The sequence below is a fragment of the Canis lupus genome, chromosome 32 (genome assembly GCF_048164855.1).
Source record: "Canis lupus baileyi chromosome 32, mCanLup2.hap1, whole genome shotgun sequence".
NCBI classification, from domain to species: domain Eukaryota; kingdom Metazoa; phylum Chordata; class Mammalia; order Carnivora; family Canidae; genus Canis; species Canis lupus.
This window is the reverse complement of record NC_132869.1, coordinates 37690093-37712352: the sequence shown is the minus strand read 5'-3', so window position 1 is coordinate 37712352 and position 22260 is coordinate 37690093. Positions and strand designations below refer to the sequence as shown.

General features: G+C 52.7%; 1 long non-coding RNA gene across 1 annotated transcript; it reads right to left on the bottom strand.

Annotated features, from left to right (window-relative positions):
- Positions 1 to 9943: 9943 nt before the first annotated feature.
- Positions 9944 to 14547, bottom strand: LOC140622826 (uncharacterized). Its single transcript, XR_012022488.1, has 2 exons — positions 12629 to 14547; positions 9944 to 12547 (listed from the first exon to the last, which is right to left on the bottom strand). It is a non-coding gene; the product is annotated as an uncharacterized lncRNA (long non-coding RNA).
- Positions 14548 to 22260: the final 7713 nt, after the last annotated feature.

Here is a 22260-nt window from a genome sequence, read left to right as displayed (position 1 = left end):
GAGCCCCACCATGACCGTTTCCCAGTACCACCTCCTTCAGGAAGCCTTCCCTGAAGGACCTGAAGGACCCCTCCCCTGCTGGGTTTGGTGCTCTTTCTCGGTGATTTGGCAAGAGCCTGTGCATCTCACTACCATCTTACTTATCCCATTCTTTTATGAATGGTGTCCTTCCCTGTGTCAGAGTCACCTCCCCGCTACTCGATAGAGTTTTTGAAGGTAGGAGCTGTGTTTTCTTGGCATTTGATGACTGTTGAGTGAATGTGGAACCGTCTGACATTATGCCCAAGCAGCTTTTGAGCAAATTCTGCTAAGATGTTACCATCTTATGGTCTCCTTATGTTTTCCTGCCTGCATCACTCTCGCCCTCCTGGGCCCCCACTGGTGGCTCCTACATGTGAGGGCTCTATGTGCAGAGACTGAGGACCCTAAAGAGGGCATCTCTTCCATAATTCAGGATCTTCCCGATTTCCCCATCCCCGCCGGGAAGCTTTGTCTCACTTGCTGACTCCGCCTCCCGGCCCAGCACCCTAAACCTGTCCCTGGGTGGAAGCAGGGGGTCTTGAAGGAACCTCCATGGGAACCTCCATGGTCACTGGGTCCTGCCCTTACCCGTGCCTGGGACTTGGAGCGATGACAGATGATGGCTCCCCCCTGGGTGACTGAGGGCTGGTACAGACTACGTCTCTCTGAGCCTCAGCTTCTCCTCTGTGAGACGGGAATAACAGGAGCAGCCTCAGGGGATTGCTGTGCGGATTTTTTTAAAAGAAGATTTTATTTATTTATTTATTTATTTGAGAGCAAGGGAGAGCGTGAGGGGGCAGGGGCAGGGGGAAAGCGATATAGGACTAGATCCCAGGACCCTGGGTCATGACCTGAGCCAAAGGCAGACCCTTAACCGACTGAGCCGCCCAGGTGCCCCTGCCGTGAGGATTAAATGAGATGTTTGTAAAGTGCTTAGAATACTGCCTAGCATATAAGACGTGTTCAATGAGCGTGAGAGGCGACGACGATGATGAAAGTGATGAAGAAAAGGACTTTGTGTCAGGCCTGTGTGCATTCCCTGTTTGGTTTCCATGTTCCTCTGAAGCAGGCCTGGGCCCCTATTGCTGGGACACTGCCCTGACCCTCCTCGTGGGGCCCGGCCACCTGCTGTTTTACCTCCTCTAAGCTGTCTTCTGGGACTTGAGTGTCCTCCGTGTCCTTGCACCCTGGCACCTCCCTGACTCGACTGGGTGAGTGGCACAGCCCTGGGCTCCACCTGCCGGGCCCACAGCCCCTTGTTACCAGCATCTGCTCCAGCCCTGAGCACCCAGCACTCCGCGGTGACCACACTTCCACTCCTCCCCTCTCCCTTCCAGAACAACCACCCACCTGGTGCATCTGCCACCTTTTACCTCCTCAGAGTCTGTGTCTTGGGAGGAGCTCTGGGGAGACCATCAGTGCCCTTACCCGCCCCTACTTCCTCGGAAACCGGCCTCTGCACAGTCCTGACCACCAGCCACCTGGGAGGGCCAATTGCTTGGTTCTTGTGTATTGCATAATATTGATATTAAGAATAGAAACTGCACAGAGATCCAAACCCGGGACTTTCTGGGTCCATCAGGGCCTCCTTTTCTTTCTACCATGTCAGGAGAACAGGAATATCTGGCAGGAAGTCGGGCCCTTGATCTTAATCGTTGGTTTTACAAAACTCACCCCCAACCCCCCCCGTGTTGGTTCAAGGACTGCTTGGGGGCAGCCAAATATATCATATATCATGAGGCTCAGTTTGGGGAGCAGGGAAATAAATTGTTACTATTATGGATGAAGCAATTATCATCAATCTATTTTTAATCTCTTCTTCCTTTTAAAATAATCGAGGCTGTCTTTTCAGAAGAGGAAAAATCCAGGCTTTGATATGAGGGAAGGTGCAAAAAGCTCTTCTTCTTCTAGCTGAAAATGCTAATTGAGCAGCCACTTAGGTTTCTAACCTTCATTAACTGCATTAGCCTGCATTAACACCTTTTAAACCTCTTTAAGATTATGTTCAATTCACTTTCTTGAGTCTCTTCTTTTCCGGGAGTGTAGAATCACTTTGATCCTCATCTTCATCTTTCCTTTGATGACAATTTTGGGTTTAATTTGTATTTGGGAATTGAAATGCAAATTTGTAATCACATACAACCCCCTCCCCTTACCCTCTGCCGGGGTGGCAGGATTAATATTGCCACCACCCTTCCCAGCCAGGGCACCCTCCCGGCGCTGCCCTCAGTCCCAGGCTGCTCGGGGGAACACAGTTTCCTTGGCTCCTGTAGGTTCTGGGCACTGGAGAAACTTGTGCAAAGTGCTCAACGTTGTGCCTGTCCATGGTTCACCTTCAGCCCCTTGTAGAAATAGTTGTTTGTAGAAATTTTATGAGGGGTTTCTTTCTTGTCTCTGAACACTCTCTTCCTTTGTCCTTTGCCACAGTATCCTGATGTCGGAGAGAAGGCTAGGGAAATTTCCAAGAAAAGAAGGACATGAAAGGATATTGTTTCCTCATGTTAAGCATAGTATTACTCTCTGACTTGGCAATTTCACTCCTTGTATAGATCCCAAAGAGTTGAAAACAGGTATTCAAACAAAAACCTGTATAGGAATGTTCAGAGCAGCATCATTCGCAATAGCCTCAAGGTGGGAACGACCCAAAAGTCCATCAACAGTTGAATGGATAAACAGAATGTGGTATATCCATACAATGGAATATTATTCAGCCGTGAAAAGGAATGAAGGACTGACATACGTACAACATGGATAATCCTCCAAAATATTATTCTAAGTGAACGAAGCCAGGCACAGAAGGCCACATATTGTATGATTGATTCCATATTTGAAATATCCCGAGTCAGCAAATCCATAGACATTGAAAACAGGTGAGCAGTTGCCAGGTTGTGGTGAGAGAAGGGAGAAATGAGAAGTGACTGCTTAATGGGTATGGGGTTTCCTTTTGGGGTGGTGGAAATGTTCTGGGTAGCTGGTTAGATAGTGGTCATGGTCACTCATTGTGATGCTCAACATGGTGAGTGTGCTGATGTCAATAATGATTGATTTTGTTATGTGCATTTTATCCTGAAAATAATAATAATGATAATAAAAATATTAAATATTAATATATTTAATGAATATTAAATATTATTAAAGAAGAAGAAGAAGAAGAAGAAGAAGAAGAAGCAGCTCTACTGGTTTCTCCAAAGGGAAAAAATTTTGACTCTAAGATAAAATCAATGTCAGGTCCAGAACAATCGGCTCTGAGGAGATGCGAAGAAGGTGGAGGAGTAGAAATGCAACAGCCTTTGCAGTCAGACAGACCAGGGTGAGCTTGTAAACTCACTCCTTCTGAGCTGGGTGCACTGGGCATGGCAGGCATGGCCTTGGGGGTCTGGTCTCAGTTTCCCAATCCATAAAATAGGAATAATAATACCTATCCCCATGTGGTGATGGGGAAGATGAAGAGAGAGAACAGGGTGAATTTTCCTAGCTCAATAGGAAAGTCACCCACCTTCTTTTCTGGATTGACTAAGGCTATTTTTTAAAGATTTATTTATTTATTAGAGAGATAGAGAGAGAGAGAGAGAGAAGGCAAGCAGGGGGAGGGATAGAGGGAGAGAATCTGAAGCAGACTCTGTGCTGAGCAGGGAGCCTGACACGGGGCTTGATCTCATGACCCTGAGATCACGACCTGAGCCAAAATCAAGAGCTGGAGCTCAACCTACGAGCCACTCAGGTGGCCCAGGTTTATTTTTATTGCAAACAACAGAAAGCAATGTTAGTGGGCTCATGCAAAATAAGAAATTTCACTGGAAGACTCCTGCTTTGAGCAGGACAGGGAGCAGGCTGTTCCTGGGCCCTGTAGCCGCCAGCAGGTAGGCCTTGGCTCTGCCCCACTGTCCCCTGACCACCTGGGGTCTCCTCATTTCCTTTTTAATCTACCAGGGGAGAGAGTCTGCTTGGGAAAGCTTGGGGGACTGGGATGGGGAGTCATTCTTGCCCAGGAAGGGTCTTGGAAGATCCTCATAGCCCTGGGGATCCCACTCTTGCATCCATTAAGGGCTGACAGCCATGAATGGGAGTCCTGAAGCTGTCACCCCACTGTTGCCCACTGTACTGCCCCTAGGGGCTGGTGCGAGGCAGGGGATAAGGAGAAACCTGCAGAGAAGAGGAGCAGCATCCCTAGAGACAAGCCTGACGTCCCCCTGGCTGGCGTCACGTCCTTGCCCTCTTCTCTAACAGGAGATACAGCTTCAGGCATCTTCACTTCTCTGTCCCTCTGCCTACCAAGATCTCCTTTGGCTTTTGTAATAATGTAAGACTGATAGAAGTCAGGCTCCATTCTAATTTTACCTCCTCCTTGAAGCCTTCCCTGATTAGCTGCACCCCAACTGAGTGTTAGCATCCTCCTCTGTTTCTTTCCCTCTATCACGTGTAAGGTTCTGGGCACAGAGTGCCAATTGATACCCTTAGTGTTGTTCAACTTCTCACTGTGTGTGTGTGTGTGTGTGTGTGTGTGTGTTCTGCCGCCAGGCTCTGTGAGCTCCAGTGCTGCCTCCTTCAGGTGTAGCTCTGCAGCACCAGCATAGCACTTAGTGCTATAAAGGGGTGCTAGGAGTCCAGGGTGACTGCAGGGGATGGCGGAAAGAGGAATCCCCTATAGGGCACAGGTAAGGCCTTACTGATGGGAGAGGACCCTGCTGCCTAGTGGGTCCCCGTCCATCTGGGGCAGGGCCACATGAAGAGGGTTGCCCTGCAGAGCTGAGGTCTCAGGCCCTTGGAGGTCTGTTTGCAAGAAGATTGAAAAAGCCTCCCAGCAAAGATCTCAGCCACCCTAGGGGAAAGAGGAGGGAAGTGCACAGGTGACCCTGCTCAGAGCCGAGGGGTGATTTTAAGTGTAGCTCATACTGTCCATTGCACAGATTCAGAGAAGGAAAAGCCCCGCCTCTGACCCAGGGTTTTGGGATTCCCACTGGGGAGGTAAGACTTCCATGAAGCCACTCCATTGTATTTGAATATTACCACGCCCCTTACTGACTGTGTGGCTGAAAGCAAGCCTCTTAACCTAGTTTCTTTTAAACAGGTTTTTTTTTTTTAAGATTTTATCTATTTATTCATGACAGAGAGAGAGAGAGAGAGAGAGGCAGAGACACAGGCAGAGGGAGAAGCAGGCTCCCCACAAGGAGCCCAATGCAGGATTCGATCCCAGGACCCCAGGATCACGACCTGAGCCAAAGGCAGATGCTCAACCACTGAGCCACCCAGGCGTCCCAGTAACCTCAGTTTTTGACTCAGCAAAATGGGCACAAAAACACCTAATTTGTAGGGCTGTAGGGAAGATTAAAGGGAATGGGTTCAAGCACCTCACACCCTGTAGCACTTCATTGCTCAGTAAATGGAAATGACTTTAAGACAGAGCTGGAGGGTGTGGCTCTGGAGTTTGGAGGGGTTTGGAGGGGACTGTGAGTAACCAGTGAGGCCTTGGGGATTCCTGCATTGGGGCCCCCCTGGCACCCTGCCTGGCAGCAGGCTTTTGGTGGCTCTTTTGGGCATGGTGAACATGTCTCAGGAGACAGCTACACCATGAAAACTGTCTACTCTGACGTGATAGCCTGGAGATGCGTCTAGAAAAAGTTGGTTGAGTGTCCAACTTTTGGTTTCAGCTCAGGTCATGATCTCAGGGTCGTGAGATGGAGCCCCAGGTCGGGCTCTGCACTCAGCTCGGGGTTAGCTTGAGATTCTCTCTCTCCCTCTCACCCCTACCTTTCCTCCCATTTGAGTGCTCTCTCTCTTCCTCTAAAATGAATAAATAAAATATTTAAAAGAAAAAGAAAAAGCGGCCTCCTCTGCATGTGGCCTGGCTGGTGTGTCCAGGCAGTGAACTGGGGCTGGTAAGCCAGGAAAGGGCAAACCTTTCAGGCCAGGGACTGCTCCTGTGCCCATAAGTTTCCTAAGAACCATTTATTTGCACTGAGAAGTGGTAATGACCTATGGCGCTAGAAGGTCGTGGAGGGGGAGACTTACTCTCACGCTCCCAACAAAAGGCAGTGTGCCAGGGAAGCAAACCCATAGGAGAACCACGGTGTATCTTCCTGGAAAGCTAATTTTCCTGGAAGATTTTAATATTAAATCAAACATGTCAGGAAGCAAAATTCCCATGAATTTTTAAAATGAAAACCTGGAGGCCTTTCACAATTAGAAGAGGCCCTTCGGTTATATGGTGGCCCGCCTAAGACTTACTTTGTGGGAAAAGTCTGGGTAACTCTGGGTTAGTTGTGGGGCCACTGGGATATGAACCCCAGGTAGAGACTTTCGGGCTCCAACCTCTCTTCTGTGGCTGGAGGCCACTCTCAGGGTCACCTGGTGTGCCATCACCATGCCCTGAGGGCCCTGACGTTGACCCAGAAAACTGAGAAGGACACACTTGCTGGTTGACTGGTGGCCATGCCTCCTGGCCTCCCCTCCCCAGGGGACACCAATTAAGATGACACAGGAGGAGCCTGGAAATCACTGGCTTTCATTGCTCAGGATGGAAGTGGGAGCCAGTCCCAGCATAGCAGAGTACCTGTTGTTCTTTTGCTCCCATAAAACCCTGGACTTTTTTTTTTAAGATTTTATTTATTTATTAATGAGAGAGAGAGAGAGAGAGAGAGAGGCAGAGACACAGGCAGAGGGAGAAGCAGGCTCCATGCTGGGAGCCTGACGTGGGACTTGATGCCAGGACTCCAGGATCAGACCCTGGGCTGAAGTCGGTGCTAAACCTCTGAGCCACCCAACCCTGGACATTCTATAAAAACTTTTTCCATGTCAGTACAGGCACAGAGTCATCAAAGTAAAGGTTATCCTTTTACTCTCTCTGCTGGTCGGTGGCTAGTCCAGGCTTCACCTATTGGCTGGTGGCTTTGAGTAAATTATTTGAACTTTGTAGGCCTTCCTGTTCTCATCTTTGAAATGGGAGTCATTAGTAATATTCTCTTTAAAGCCCTGTTTGAAGATTTTGGCAAGGTGGTAAATGTCAAAGGGCTTAGTGTGGTGCCTAGAATATGACAAACACTCCATAAATGTTGACTCTTATTATTAAAACTAATACAGCTACCAAAGCTGTTCAAGGGATTAGGGAATAGAGGAAGTGGAAACCCAATCTCAGAATTCCCCTCCTGTAATACTTAAGAAAATGAATTTAAAATTTGTAAACTCTAATAAGCAAGCCATCATTAACTGCGGCTCCATGAGGAGAGGCATGCCCTGGTCCCATAAGCGTTAACACTGATGGCTAAGAAAAGAAATAGAAGGTTCTGGAATGGGTTAGAGCGATGTAGCCCAGCAAGGATCCTTTTAAGTAGATGAAACAGCTTCCCCCCCCCCCCCAAGAAGACATCTGGGGTTTTAGAAATGAAAAATGACTGAATTCTTGTCCCCGTTTCTTTTTTTGCTCCTCCTGATAGTGGGCAGGCTTCAGGGGAGATGGAAATAGGAGGCTGTGGACAGTGAAGCCACCCCCTTGAACAAAAAGCAAGGTCTCAGGGCTCCCCTCACAGTTAGAGGGAAGATCCCTAGCTCAGGATAGTCCCCATGGTGACAAAATACATCTCAAAGAGTAAACCCTGGCACAGGCCATCCGACAGACTTTGGATGTAGAGGCAGCCCAGTTACTCTAACCAAGAGGTTGTTTTGTTTTGTTCTGTTTTAAGATTCGTATTTATTCATTCATGAGAGACACACAGAGAGAGAGAGAGAGAGAGAGGTAGAGACACAGGTAGAGGGAGAAGCAGGCTCCATGCAGGGACCCCAATGCGGGACTTGATCCCAGGACCTCAGAATCATGCCCTGAACTGAAGGCAGCTGCTCATCCACTGAGCCACCCAGGTGCCCTCTAACCAAGAATTTTTAATGCCTCCGTCAAGCTCCTCCCCACCCTGCACCCCCCATCCCTCAGGCTGGAAGACAGAAGAAGAAATGCTTCTCCCCAGGCCTCAGTCAGGAGTTCAGAGCTCTCAAAACAGCTGTGGCAAAAGAGTCAGAAGTACCCTCACTGTATCAGTGCAAAGAGGACGTCCAAAACTATTTAAACAAGAGTAAAATAAACAGAACCCACAAATGGTAACTACACAAATGCGCTGCAGCCAAAAAGAAGTACCCAACCTAGAAGAAAAGATACTCAGGGAACAGAAGAAGATCCTTCCCTATTGCCTCATCTACAGAACAACCTCATAAATACATAAATCCTAGATCTAAGTTACAAGAGAAAAATCACAGAATGGAATAAAGTACATTGAGGACCCCAAACTTCACATTTGCTAAACAAATTCAAAAGAGCCAAGAAAGAATTGACGAAGTCAAACACAGATGATACAGAAATTACTACCACAGGGGAGAGACCGGAAGAGGTAGTAGAAAGGACAAAGTGATGACAGGAGGCACAAGATATCCAAACGAGACACAGATGCGCCCGTATGAGCATAATAGGTGTCGCCGGAACTCAAGAGCCCAACAAAGGATAAGGGAGATATACTCAAAGATACACCAGACGATTTCCCTGAAATGAAGAAATAATCCTGCAGATCAAAAGAGCAACTGAGTTCCAGAAACATGTGATCATCGGTACTCGTTGCTGAATGTAGCCTAGGGCAGCTACGGAACTTCCAGGATAAAAACAAAAGCGAAAACAAAAAACAAAACAAAACCCAAAAAAACCCCAAACAAACAAACAAGCAAAAAAAACCAAAGGGCAATATCTTTGGATATCAAGAAAGCAAAACCAAATTGCCTGCAGGGAAGGGGAGGGGCAGGCTGGAAATCAGGCTGGCCCTGGGCTTTCTCTGTAGGAATCGTCAATTCCTGAAGACCATAGGATAATGTTTCCAAACTTTGGGGGAATCTTAAGAACATCCTATCTCAGGCATGCTATTATTTAGGTATAAAGACCAGGGAGACGTGTATTTGCAAACATAAAAGAGGTTGTGAGCATATCACCCGTGAGCCGTAAATCTTTAAATTTTTAGATTTATTTAAATCTATTAAGTGGGGCTCTAGTTAGTAAGGACAGACAGCCAAATAAGTTAGGAATAAAAGCAAAGAATTAGAAAAAAACTGGTGGGGATCACAGAATCCATTCACATATAGAACAGCAAACAACCGTGAGAGTTATGGTTGTCAAAATAAACATTATTCATCTTACGAATGTTACGAATCTTATTAAAATGGTAACAAATAAAAATGGAAAAATAAAAGATGCCTTCCTACAGAGTGGGTCAATCGATATTCTTTTTCATACAAACATGTAGTTTAAGAAAATAGGGATCACAAGATATGATGCTTTTCATAATCTCTTGGGCCAACTTTATGGGAATTGTTAACAAATTTGCGTGTGTGTATGTGTGATAAAGAAACATTAAAAGTTCAACAATTCCGTCTGTTTCACTTCTGTTTCTTCTTCTTCTTCTGATAAATTCATGTAAAATTAAATTTAATACTTCTTATGAAACTAGCATATATGGTATTATCCCATTTTTATTAAAGTATTTCTGACTTTCTCTCTGCGTGTGTACTCGATTATTTGACGTCCTCCTCAAAAATGTGGAGACAGTAATCTGCAATGAAGTCTATCGAACGTTAATAATGGTTATTTCTGGGCGATGGTTCACTTGATTTTGGACTTTTCTGCATTCCTTAAATTCTTTATGATGAACATGTGGACTTTTTTTTGAAAAAAACAATTCTACAGTGATTTCTCCCCTCCCCCGTTAGTCGTGGTAAAGTAGAAAACCCTAAGAATAATTATGCCAAGCAGTTTAGAGCATTTTTAATTCTGCATGTTGGGACTAGGATGCTTTTTTTTTTTTTTTCTAGCTAGTATTTTTTTCTGTATTTAAAAAATGTTTCAAAATGAAAAATTCCACATTCAATAAAGTGACACAAATAAAGACGACGACACGGGTATTTTTTTAAAAATGTTTTATTTAGTTATTTGAGGGAAAGAGAGAATGAGGGGGGCTAGGGGCAGAGGGAGAAGGGGAAGCAGACTCCCCAATGAGCAGGGATCCTTATACGAGGCTCGATCCCAGGACCCTGGGATCATGACCTGAGCTGAAAGCAGATGCTTAACGGGCTGAGCTACCAAAGACACAGCATTTTGCAAAAGGCACGTTTTGAAGGAAAGTGAATACCCCAGTTCTGGATGTTGACTAAGTCTATGGAAGTGACAGGCGCAGAGGAGCTGGCTAGTGCTGTAGGAACCACCGCAGGAGGCTCAGGAGTCCAAGGCTAACCTGTGAGCAACTGCAGACAGAGCCTGTGGGACTCTTTGATGTAAGACGTGATTATTTCTGCAAAGGTTGGCATGGATAATGGATGGATAGGTGGCTTAGATGACAGATGGATAGATGGATAGGACGGGATCCAGAGGAGCATCCTGGATGGAGGGAGCCAGATGATGAAGAGCAAAAGAATCTTGATTGGAACACTTCTCCCCTCCCTACAGGGGACGAAGGGTTTCTCAATTCCGCATGTATTTATTGGGGTGTCTGGTAGAGATTGGATTTTAAAATAAAGCTGGAGGTGAAGCACTGCCTCTGGGGGCCTGTAGACATTTGAAGCAGTCTAGGAGGGAGATTGGAATTCCCCTTTGGACGTTCTGGGATTGAACGCTTTGTTGAGGCCTTCGGGCAGGGCTGCAAGAACCTGGGCCTTTTTGTCGAGGAATCTCTGACACACGAGTGAAGAGCACCCCGCTCAGAGGCTGCAGCCTGAGATGCCCGGTGTCTAGTTTCGAATGCATCTGTTAAGGTAGGAGAGCCTGGTCCCGTGGAGTTTAGGGTCCCTCTTACATCCTACTCCCCCAGCCAACATCTGGATTTACAAAACTCTTGCTCTGGGTTGTTCGTGTCCTCTCATCTCCTGACGTGCCCCAAGCCAAGGCTGAACCAGGCCCGATGAGGTGTGCGAGCTGCACCCCATTGCCCTCAGACCAGGGTGACTGTGTGTGGACAGGCGTGGGTGGCTCCCATATGCCTTTCCTCACCCTGGAAGCAGTATGATCATTAGGTCTGGGCCCTGCTGCTCAGACCATACCTGTGGGGCCTGGGATCTGTCCCAAAGGAAAAGGATGTGTTGGGCAGGAAAGGACGTAGGCCTTACACCAGGGAGGGGAGCGTCTCCTCCTCTCTCTCTGGGGCCAAAAGGAGCGGAGTGTGAGGTGTGAAGACTCCCAGAGATTCCCGGGGCTCCATTCCCCTCCACACGGAGTCCTGCTCGAGGTGGGCAGACATTGTGAGGTCAGGGCTTTGGACCACGGACCTTAAGGCTGGCAGCTTCTAGCAGCAACTGTCAATCTCCCTGGTGCACATACATTATTCCTAAACCTTCAATAAAATCGTGTTGAAATTCCAGCTTCATCTTAGCTGAGCTGGAGGCTGGAGACAACGGCTTGCATCCAGGGCTGAGACGCCGCCCTCCTGGGGACATGGGGATGTCGGGTGCAGCAGCCTGGAGAATCAGATTACGGGAAGGCAGGAGGGATCCCTAGGTAGTGGCCGAACAGCTGGGGGTGCTGAGTCAAGGGAAATAACCAGGGTGTCCCATGAACATGCTTGTACTCCAGGGGGAGGCTCAGAAATCCCTGGGGGTGGGGATACCAGGAAACACCAGCGCCCCACCGCACGTGAGATGGATGCCAGGGTGGCAGTTGGTGGGCTCTTCAAGGAAAGGTGACCTTGGCAACGCAGAGGCCTGGAGGCCTGGGGGTTAGCGTAAGGGCGTGCATCTGTCGGCACTCATTCCGCAGTGGGTGCCTTGCCCCCTCACCTGGCATTTGCGGGTTGCTCTGAAATCCTGAATTTGAAGACACATCCTGCCGTGGCCAAAGGGAGGGCCATGAGCCACTTGCAGCGACCGACAGAGGTGACAAAGATCCCAGGCGCAGGGGTGCTGTGGGTGCCGATCCTGCAGGGCAGGGGAGGGGCCCTCCTGCCTGGGGTCCCACCGCTTATATAAGAGCCTACAGACCACTGTCCCTCCATGGTTTGCAGTTCCTGGTCCCAGCTGGACTTTCCTCTGCCAACATTACTTTTTAGGCAAGGTATACAGGAGTGGTTCTGGGGGCCCTAACGTCCCTGTTCTCCACTTCACCCCTGCAATGAGGCTGGTGGAAAATTGACTTTTAGTCTTTTCTGCCCCAACGCCCCCCACCTTCCACCTCCAGCACGTTTTGTTGCTGTTTTCAAATCAAAGTTTACCTTGTTTCTTCTTTTTCTCACCTAATTAATTAATATATGCCCACTGGAGACACTTGATCCCTTTTAATTTGAGAGACACTTCCAGAAGCTTGTTAGGTGTTGCTTTGTCTTTGTGTGGCCTGACCGAGGCGCCCCCCCCGCCCCCACGCTGCTGGGTCCAAGAGTCTTCAGAGCACCCCTGTGGGGCCTCTGCTGTGGCTGCCCTTCCCCTGGTGCCAGGAGAACAAAGGGAGGCCATGGGGCGCTCTAGTCCCTGGGCCTGGTAGTGGCTGGACGTGGTAGTGGCCTGGTTTAGCAGGAAGAGGGTGCTGTGGAGCCAAGCACCAAACACTTGAAACTCTGCCCCCCACTGCCCGCCCCCACCCCGAGCCACACCTAGAAGGACTCACCTTGGTTGACCTGGTTTGTTGTAAATCCTCTGCTTGGTCCAAGGGTGCCTCACCAGCAAATTCCACTGTAGTATTGAACGTTTATTATGTGCAGGGCCTTCAGGCACCTGGGGAGGGCACCTTAAAAACTTGATCATATTTAATCCTCACAACAGCCCTATAAGAAAGAGATCATAATTCCTATTTTATAGGAGGGAGCAAACAGAGACTTAGAAAGGATACGGAAGTCGTTCAAAGTCCAGATCATCCGGCCGGCAAGGAGAGGAGCTGAGAACCCCAACTCATACCACTAACCCCAAAGTCCAGCACGCCAGGAGCCGCTTCCCTGTGTGGCCCCAGAGCTGGGCTGAGGAAGCGCCTGACTTCTCCTGGGTGAGGGGAAGGCCTCAGCAGCAGGAGGCCCTCTTGCCCTGCCCAGGGTCAGGCTCAGGAACCTGCCATTTTACAGGTGCTGCTCTGGGTTCTGCCGAGAGCCCTAGGCCCGGACCAAGAAGTGGAGGCTTCTCTGCAGGTTAGATCTGACGGGGATGCTGGGGTGCAAGGTATAGCGTGGGGCTTGAAGGCGGGTGGCTCCTCACTCTGAGGGTTTCCGGGTCTGGGCTGGTGACACCAAGCCTGGGAGGGCTATTTGCCAGCTCAGGGACGTCTCCAGGCCTGGGTGCTCCCCACACGTCTTCAGGGTGGGCCGGGGGTCATGCTGAGTCATGTCTCCAGCAAGGAGGAGGGTGCAGGATCACCCCGTCCGTCTACCCTGAGGCTCCTTGTCCGTGGAGCCCAGTAGCAGGAGACCCAGGGTGGGTAGGGAGCGGGGGAGGGGGTGCCCTCTGGGGCATGGGGAAACCAGGGCAGGTCTTGTCAGTCTAAGCTTCCTGTGATGCCCCATGGTCAACAGGACCAGCTTCTTAGAACTAGAAGTACAGATGAAATGAGCCAAAAGAGGAACTTGGAGATCACTTTGTCTGATATCCACGTTCTGGACGAGGGAACTGAGGTTTGAGGGGAGCAGTGACTCATCTAAAGTGGCAAAACCAGTGAAGGGCAGAGGTGAACGGGCTCCTGAGCCCTCCCATAGCTGTGGGCCCCGCAAGGCCTTCCCTACAGCGACCCCGGTGCTTTTCCCATCTTATTGCAGACTAAACCCATCCTCCTCCTCTCCCCCCTCCTCCTACATCAAACCATTCCCTTTTGCTGCCAAGTCGCTCATTCCTACTGCCAGGTCTTGGCCCACACTGTCCCTTTGCCTGGCTCTGCAGTGGTTGCTCATCTGTCCCACTGGCTTGCCCATAGAACTCCTCCACATTCTTTGTGACCTGGATCAAATATCACCTCCTCCAGGAAGCCTCCCCTAGTGTCCCCAAATGGAGACTCCCCAGCAGTCTCCCTTCCTTTTTATTGGTGCACCCTTTGTTTGGGCGTTTCTGTGGGGCCACTTATCTGCTTTCTGTCCCTTTATCACAAACTTTACAAAGAGCACACCTTCCTTGGGACGCTGGGAATGAGAAGGGTGACTACTGCAAACCACCCCACCCCCCATTTTGGACATAAGAAATCTAAGACTCAAAGATGTTAGATGATTAAAGAGTTGGGGAGGAGACCCAGGCCTTGGACTCCCACACCATGTGGACAGGAGCCAGCCTGCTTCCTCTGTAGAACCACGTCTGCTGTCTCTGGGAAGGGATCCTCTGGAGTCGTGCAGTGCACAGCCTGTGCCACTGTATTCTTCACCCTTGCCTTTGTGCCTGACTCAGGGCCCCAAGTGAGGCAGACACTCAATAGCTGTGGGTGGACTCAGCAGAGCCACAACTTGGAGATGGCTTTCTTTTCTTTTCCTTCCCTCCCTGCTTCCTTCCTGAACCTGTTTTTCTCCCCCTCTTACTCCCTGCATTTTCCACTGAATTTTTCATTGGGAAGAAGCACATTTAGAGATGTGAAGCACACACTTTGCAGGGCCTCAGCTTTGATGAATCTTTGATGCCTACGCTGGGGAGGTAGCTGCTGCCTCTGACCGAGAGGGGAGGGAGGGATGGGGAGGGGCCTCTGAGGACCTGATTCCCCCTCCCCTGACCCTGGGTTGCAGCCCGGAGGGGGCACGGGGTTCAAACCTGCCGCTGACCCCCCCGTGGGCCTAGCTGTGCTCTGCGCTGCCATGAACGCGGCTGGGCATGTTGGGAGGATGGGTGGGAGGAGACAAGAGCCTGTGGGCCTGAGTGGGAGCCGCCCAAGGACGCTGGGGCGAGGCAGCTGGTAGGTAGCATGCTACCCCGAAACCACGCCCGCTAACCTCAGCATCCCCCACTTCCCCTGGCTTTTCAGAAGGCTCAGGCTTCCTACCAATTTCTAGCCGCGTGGCTTCGGCGGGTCATTAGCCTTTTTGAACCTTAGGTCTTCACCAGTGCGTTGGGGATGCTGCGTCACCTCCTCCTAAGGCCCCTGGAGGGAGGGAGGGACTCACCCCCGTGCTAAGTCAGCACCAAGCCTCCTGCCCTCTGATCCAATCCGCCTCTCGGAGCCTGGCCCGGCAGGTTCCTGCCGCCGCGTGAGAGCCACGCCGTGGGCAGGCCCATGCGGCCCACACAGCCCACGCCGGAGCCTGTCCTCGGCCTCTAACGCTGGGGTTCGAGCTCTGACCGACTCGGGGGGAGACACCCTGCCTGAGTCACGGCTTGTGCCCCGTGAGGCCACCACGGGAGCCCGGCCAGAGAGGCCACAGACGAAGGGGATGGTGGCCGGGGACGTTGGCACGCGGGCGGAGCGCCTGCCCTTGGCCCCCGGCCTTGCCTCCTCTACGTGGGCTCTGTCCGGATTCTAGGACCATTACCGGGGGGCAGAGTGGGGAGACGTGTCGGGGCCCTTCCCCGGTCCTGGCTTCACTTGCGCTTCTCTGGTTCACCTTTTGCTTCACTGTGCGCACCCCTCAGGCTGCGCCCCGACCTGGCGCTTCCTCTTGTCCCCGGCGCTTCGCGGTTGGCTGAGGCCGCACGACGTGCCCCGCGAGGCCAGGTGTGCGAGGCCAATCCCTCTGTGTTCCTGGAGTTGCCCCACGGCCCCTTGGGGCATTTCCAGCAGGCGATCGTTGGCTGGGCCTGGGCTCTGGCCTTGCGGACCCCCCATGTCCGTCGCACGGGCCCCACGTGCCAGTGCCCCCCATGCCCGTCTGTGTTCACTTGATGCCCCTCGGGTCCAGCGGGCCTGGAAAACCCTTCTGCCCCGGGGCTGCCGTTCTACGAGGAGCCTCCCGAATGCGGAATGGACTGTGCGGCCTGTTCCCGGGCCGGGATGTCAGGGGACTCCCTGACAAAGCCCCTGGCTCTTCTCCTTCACAGCCTTGGGGTCTGCTTTCGCGGGCTGAGATCTCCCCCTCTAGGGGGTTGGCGAGACACCCAGGAAGTCATCGCCGCTGCCTCTCCCCTCCCCAGGAGTGCTGTTCGTCAGCCACAGCTGAGTGCGAATCACTACACTCAGATGGCTTGCCCCCTCAGCGCCCTGATGAGAAGGGCAGGTCTGGGGGCCTCCAGGAGGGGCCCAGAAGGCCAGGAACGCAGGGGTCTTCCTCTGGGCCTTCCCTACCTGCGTGACGCAGGGGTGGTCATTCAGCTCCTTCTGGGCTGTGCCCCCAGCCAGCTTGCTGTCCAGACTCCCCTTAAAGGTCAGCGGCACAGCCGGGTGACGCCAACACCTTGGGGCCACCAGTGGGGGTCACCGCTTTGGCAGGAAGGCCAAACCCTAGGGCTGCTCCTGGATTTGGGGGGCAGGCTGGGAGCTAGAAAGTGAAGGGGCCGAAGCTTCGTTAGGGATGGAGGGCTCGGGAATTCTTCGGTAGCCAAGCTTGACTTTGGCTTCCAAATCGGGGCCCTCCCAACAGAGGCAGGGGACCCCCTGAGCTGCCCTAGGGTGGGGAGTGCTGGGCAAGCTCTGCCACAGTCCCTTCCCACACCACCGTGGCTCTCGGAGTGGCCCCGAGCGCCCTGGGAAGGCAGCAGGTGCAGTCCAGCCGGGTAGCGCCGGGCAGGCCACGCACAGCCCCTCTTGAGGCCCCGTCTGTGCCGTGAGGGGTGGAAGACAGGTGCCCCCAGGCATAGCCTGACATCTTAGCTCTGCCTCTCCTTCCCCACAGGTGCAGCCTCACCCAGGCTAAGCTAGTGGCGTTTGGGGAGAAGCTCATAGGGGACCCCAGGGACACTTGGGCCTAGGGCCTGAGGAGCAGCTCCTTGGCCTGCCAGCTTCCTGGCTCCTCACAGGAAACTTGCTCACGAGAGAGACTGTATTTGGCTTTATGAGGACAAGCCCACCTCCCCCGAAAGAAGTGACACCTAAGCGGCCGTCACTGACACTAGGATTATTTAAGAGGAGGGACCCCCAGCACACATGTGGGACATTTACGGGAGCCGGGGGGGCCGGGGAGGGAAGGACAGCTAGAAGGCTAAGTTCTCCATCCTAGTGTCTTTGCAGGCAGAGCTTCACTGACACTAAGTTCTTGCACAAACCTGATTCTACTGGAGCTCCCAGTAACTCCGTGGCGGGGGAGCGGGAGGCAGAGCAAAGCCCCTCTCCTGCGTCACAGTTGGGAGCTCTGAGGCTCATCATGGTGACTTGTCCTGACTCTCAGAGCCCAGGTTCAGCAGATCCGGGCCTTGTGGCTGCAAGACACAGCTGGGCCTGCAGACCCAAGTGAGCTTAAGGTGGTTTAGGGGAAGTCACACACAGTTCTGCAGCCACGTGGCCACGTCACGGTCAGCCCCGCCAGGGGTTCAGGGCTCCAGGGGCTGGGCTTTGGGCAACCCCACTCCCCTCGGTTTACAGCAGAAATGACTGAGGCCTAGAGGGGTCTGGGTCCCTGGCAGGGTCACCAGCAAACTGAGCCTAGTCTCCCGACCGTTCTTTCCTTTGGCCCTGGGTTTATCTCCAGAATGTTCTGCTCTAGATATCAGCTGCTGTTTTTCTGTTTTCCCCCACCCACACACATGGAAACTTCCTTTTACACTCCCTCTCAGGCTTGAGTTTGTACTCTTCTCTCTGTATTCTCTGACCTCCCACTTAACTGCTTGCTGGAACAGCCATCTGTCCGTCCATCCATCCATCCATCCATCCAACCATCCATTCATCTGTCCACCAATCCATCCATCCATCTGTCTGTCCATCCATCTATCCATCCATCCATCATCCATCCATCTGCCCATCCATCCATCCATCCATCCGTCCACCAATCCATCCATCCATCCGTCTGTCCATCCATCTATCCATCCATCCATCATCCATCCATCTGCCCATCCATCCATCCATCCATCCATCCATCCATCCATCCATCCACCAACCCCTTCCCTGAACAAGTGCTTGTGGGCACCTCCAGGTGCCAGACTCCATCCTGGACTAAGCCGACCCGGCCTCTGTGCTCTAGGAGAGGGACAGAGTCTTCAAATGGATAATCCCACCAACACGTAATGAGGCCCGTGGTCCATGCTGTGAAGGGAAATAAAGCACAGGGTACAGGGAGAGGGTAGAACCAAGCCGCAGCACAGGCTGGGCCAATCAGGGAACCTTCCTGCGGGAGGGGACTTTCTTCTACTCGCTTCGAGCCAGCAAGCTGAGGTCAGGAACCTCAAGTTCTATCCCTCTGGTGTCTCCTTAACAGAGGGCAGTGCTCTGGGAAGGCCTGCGGGGCCCAGTGGGGCACAGAATGAGCTCATCTGCTGGATGCAATCTGGGAACAAATTCTTTTCCTCCTCGACCCTCCGGTTCATCATCTGTACACTGAGGGGATACGTGGGCCGCCCCGAAGGGGACAAAGTGATGACAAATAACCCGTGCCTCCTCTCCTCTGACTTGACGCTGAGCATCCATAGCTCAAGCCTCCCAGTCTTTCCCTTGTTCTGGCTTCTTCCTTTTCACCTTTTGAGCCAATGAACGACGGACACTGCTAGGACGTGACTGGTAGGGAGGGGTCGTTGCTGCTGGAAGAAGCTCTGGTTTTACAGTCGGAGGACTGGGGCTCAAGCTGCGTGGAGGTGGGCAGACTGCTCCCGCTGGGCCTGATTTTCCTCATCCGTAACATGGGTCTGCCTCTTTCCCGGGTGGTGGGGGGGGCAGGTGCCCACGCCCGTCAGAGACCTCTCCTCCGGTTCTCTGGTCCAGAGAAGCTGCTGGGCAGAGCCAGTAGCGGGCTGAGGGTCTGGCAGGTGCAAGGGGGTGGGGTGGGATGAAGGCCAGGCCAGCCTGCTCTAGGCACCCGACCCGGCACCCTAGCTTTGGCCACTGGCCGTGTGGGGCCCGGGGCTCCCGTGCCGTGGGTTTCAATTGGAATAAACAAGCAGTGCTTGGATGGAGGGTGGTGTCGAGGAGGGAGGGCCCAGCTGGTTTCCAGATGCAGGCAGGACTACCGCGGGGGGACCCAGGGGGGCTCATTACTGGCTCTGACTCCTCCGCTCCCTGCTCCCGACCCAGGAAGCGCTAGGCTTCCTGCGGGGCCATCAAATATTCAGAGCAGAAGATGGCACAGCTGCCAGGCGGGGGGTGGGGGGGAGCTCCTCCCGGCCCCAGGCGAACGGTGCTTCCTGCGGCTGGTGTGGGGGCGCCCCAAAACCTATATCCCGGCCCGTAACCCTCTTCCTCTTACAGGGGCTTCTTTGCTTACCAGGTTTTCTTCCCGGCCCCCCTGCGCCCTGGCCGTCCGTCGGGGCTGGCTCTTCCCATCTCCATGGCTCTCTCTTCCCCTTCATCCATTCAGCAACTTAACCCGCTGCCTCCTCCTTACTCAGCCCAGGGCCTGGGTGCACGCCCAGGACGGTTGGCTGCGTGGTTTGCGAGGGCTGGTTTTTCCCTGATGAAAGCACCCATGGAGCCCCGGGGTGTAAAACAGCAGAGAGAGCTGCACCGCCTCGGCCTTGCCCTCTCGGCCCCGCGGATGGGTGTGGAGGGCTCCCTGAACGGCACAGTTTGCAATGCACAGCTCTGGTCCAACCCCCTTGTTTCATCCAAAAGAGAACCAGGCCCAGAGCGAAGAGGGCTTTGCCCAAGGTCGCCCCGTGTGGCAGAGCTGGGATCTAAAACCAGACTGGCCCCAGAGCCAGACCCAGCCGCCCCACTGGAAGGGTTTGGGGGCACAGGGCCGTGCGAGATCCTGGAGCTTCTGAAGTACCAGCAGGTGATGCTCCTCCTCCTGCCCCTGCCCCTGCCCACGCCCCCAACCCTAGACATTCCCAGCCGTCGTGATGACTCCACCTGGCCTGTCCAGGGTGGGATCTTGGTGAAGGAGGGTCTGACGTGTAGCACCCGCTCATGCTCTCTGCTGAAGACACCATGTGCCTCCATTCATCCGCTGCCCCCAGACAAGGAAACATTTCTAACAAGTTCCTATAATAAGCTGTTTGTTTGGACCTCAGAAGCTACCTCTGCATAGGCACCGTCTGCGAGAGTCTGGACTCTGATGCACATTGTCAAGATGTTTGGCCTGATGACCGGTCACAAGGATATTTGAGGCAGGCTGCTGTTGCCTCTGATGTGTGGGGCATCTCTGAGCATTTATACACATGCTCTTGGCTCCTCCTCCTTGTACTGGGGGTTCATTACCTCCCTGTCTCCTGATAGAATTGCTCTGTGTGTTTGGCTTTTCAAATCCTGGATGTTCCTAGAGCCCAGTACTTCGGGGCTCTGTTGTGAGTCCCAGTGCAAGAAAATGCAAGATATCCCCACCTCTTCCCCTGGCATGGGGGAGGAACAGGGACCTCCTCTTCTCCCGCTGGCCTGGAAGCGACGGGCACCGGCTTTTTCCACCCGTGCACCCACCAGAGAGGAGCAGTGAGTGTTTTCCTCCTGACTGGATTCATTAAGCCCAGGGACTTAGACGTGGGCGAGAGAATTTCCTCCTTTCATAAAAATTTAAACTGATGTGCAGAGGCAGCCGGGTCCTTCCTAGTTAGTTCTCCTCTCTTACCCAGAAATAGTTATCTCTTCCTGGCCAGAGATAAAGCATTGGAGGAAACAGAAACAGCTGGTGGGGAGGGGGGGATGACTTGTTGTGTCGGGGGTGTTACTTTCCGGGGAACTTGTGATTAATCAGCGTTGATTGAACACTGACCGTGTGCCACAGGCTTCACCTATCCTCGATTTCGTTTTGTTTGCACCATCACCCTGTGAGCTAAGGATTGGCTCCCCTCATTGCACAGATGGGGCGACCAGTGTTCAGGGAGGTGAAGTGACTTGCCTCAAGGCACGGGGCTGGACGCTGGCAGAGCTGGGTCTCAAGCCTGAGTTCGTAAGCCAGGGAGGCCTGAGCTGTCAGGACCATGTACGTGGCCTCCTAAGGGAGCAGCAGCGCTGGCAGAGTCTGGGGGATGAGGTCAGGGTTGCAGAATGCTGGATCCTTGCCTGCTCGCCTGGGGACTCAGGCTCTCCTCACTTGGGTCTGGGTGGGACCACTTTAGACGCAGGTGGGGTGGAGCTCGTCTAGGAAGATGTAAAACCACATTCCGGCCCATAAGTACGCGCAGTGCTTCCTCTGTGCTTTGTGAGAATGTTCTGGGGTCAAACGTAGGGATGGGGGGCTGGTTTGGATCTTGGATGTTCTCTAACTTATCACATGCCAGGTTCAAGGAACTTACATTGTCTATGCCACAGTTTTCTCATTTGTGCAATGGGGCTAAAGGCAGCTTTTACTCCTTGGGAGGGACACGAGGGTCAATGAGACAAAATGGTGTCTGGAAAGGGCCTTTGCCCAGTGCCTGGCGCCTGGGAGGCATTCTCAACATATTGGAGAGAATCCTTTAGGATTCTCAACATATTAGGAGAGATCCTACAAATCCTTTCCAGGGCCACACTCTGAGTTCCCTGCATCTCACTTTGCTGTGTTGTCGGCTATGCCCATCGCAGCTCTGTCACTGGCGGTGGAGGGACAGGGTCTCCCTTGGCCACCGTGGGGCCTTTGCCTGCCCACATGTGGGAGGAGCCTACACTACTCATTAAAGGTGTGCGAGTCACCCCCCATGGTACTGGCACCCGCCCCCCATGGTGCCAGTTGCCCTGGGGAGGGGTCTCCCTGGCCTAAAGGTTCTGTGCTTCCCCTAGAATTGCCCAACAGATGACACCTTTCTCCCAAGGCCCGTCAGGTGGGACCATCACTGGGAATGGGAACGTGACCGGATTACAGAGGGTTCACTGAGCCCAGCACGTGCTTCCCATAACTTAGAAAAGGCATGTTTCAGCCTTGAAGAAATTATGAGTCATCTAAGCAGTGTGGAGAGCAGAGAACCTCTGCTCTGGGAGAGGGCTTGGCAGTGGCAGGGTGGCCTGACCAAGGAAGACGCTGCTGGAGGGGACATCCGGGTGGGCAGATGGCCAGTGTGGGGAAGGTCCCAGGGTCAGAGGTGGGCCTGGGTCACAGCAGGGTGGGGAAGGAGAAGTCAAGTCCCAGGCTCTCTGGGGTGCTTTACCACTTATTTCTCCCCACGGCCTCGTGAGGCATGGGTGTCGTTACTTCCGTGTTACAGGAGAGAGGATTGAAGCCCAGAGAGGCACACCACGCGGCCAAAGTCACACCGTCCGTAGCGAGACCCGGGGCCTGCTTCGCTGCCACTGCTGCTGGGAGCCCCGGGCCTGGCTGGCAGTGCTGGATGTGCTTGCTCATTAAACCACCAGTTGGC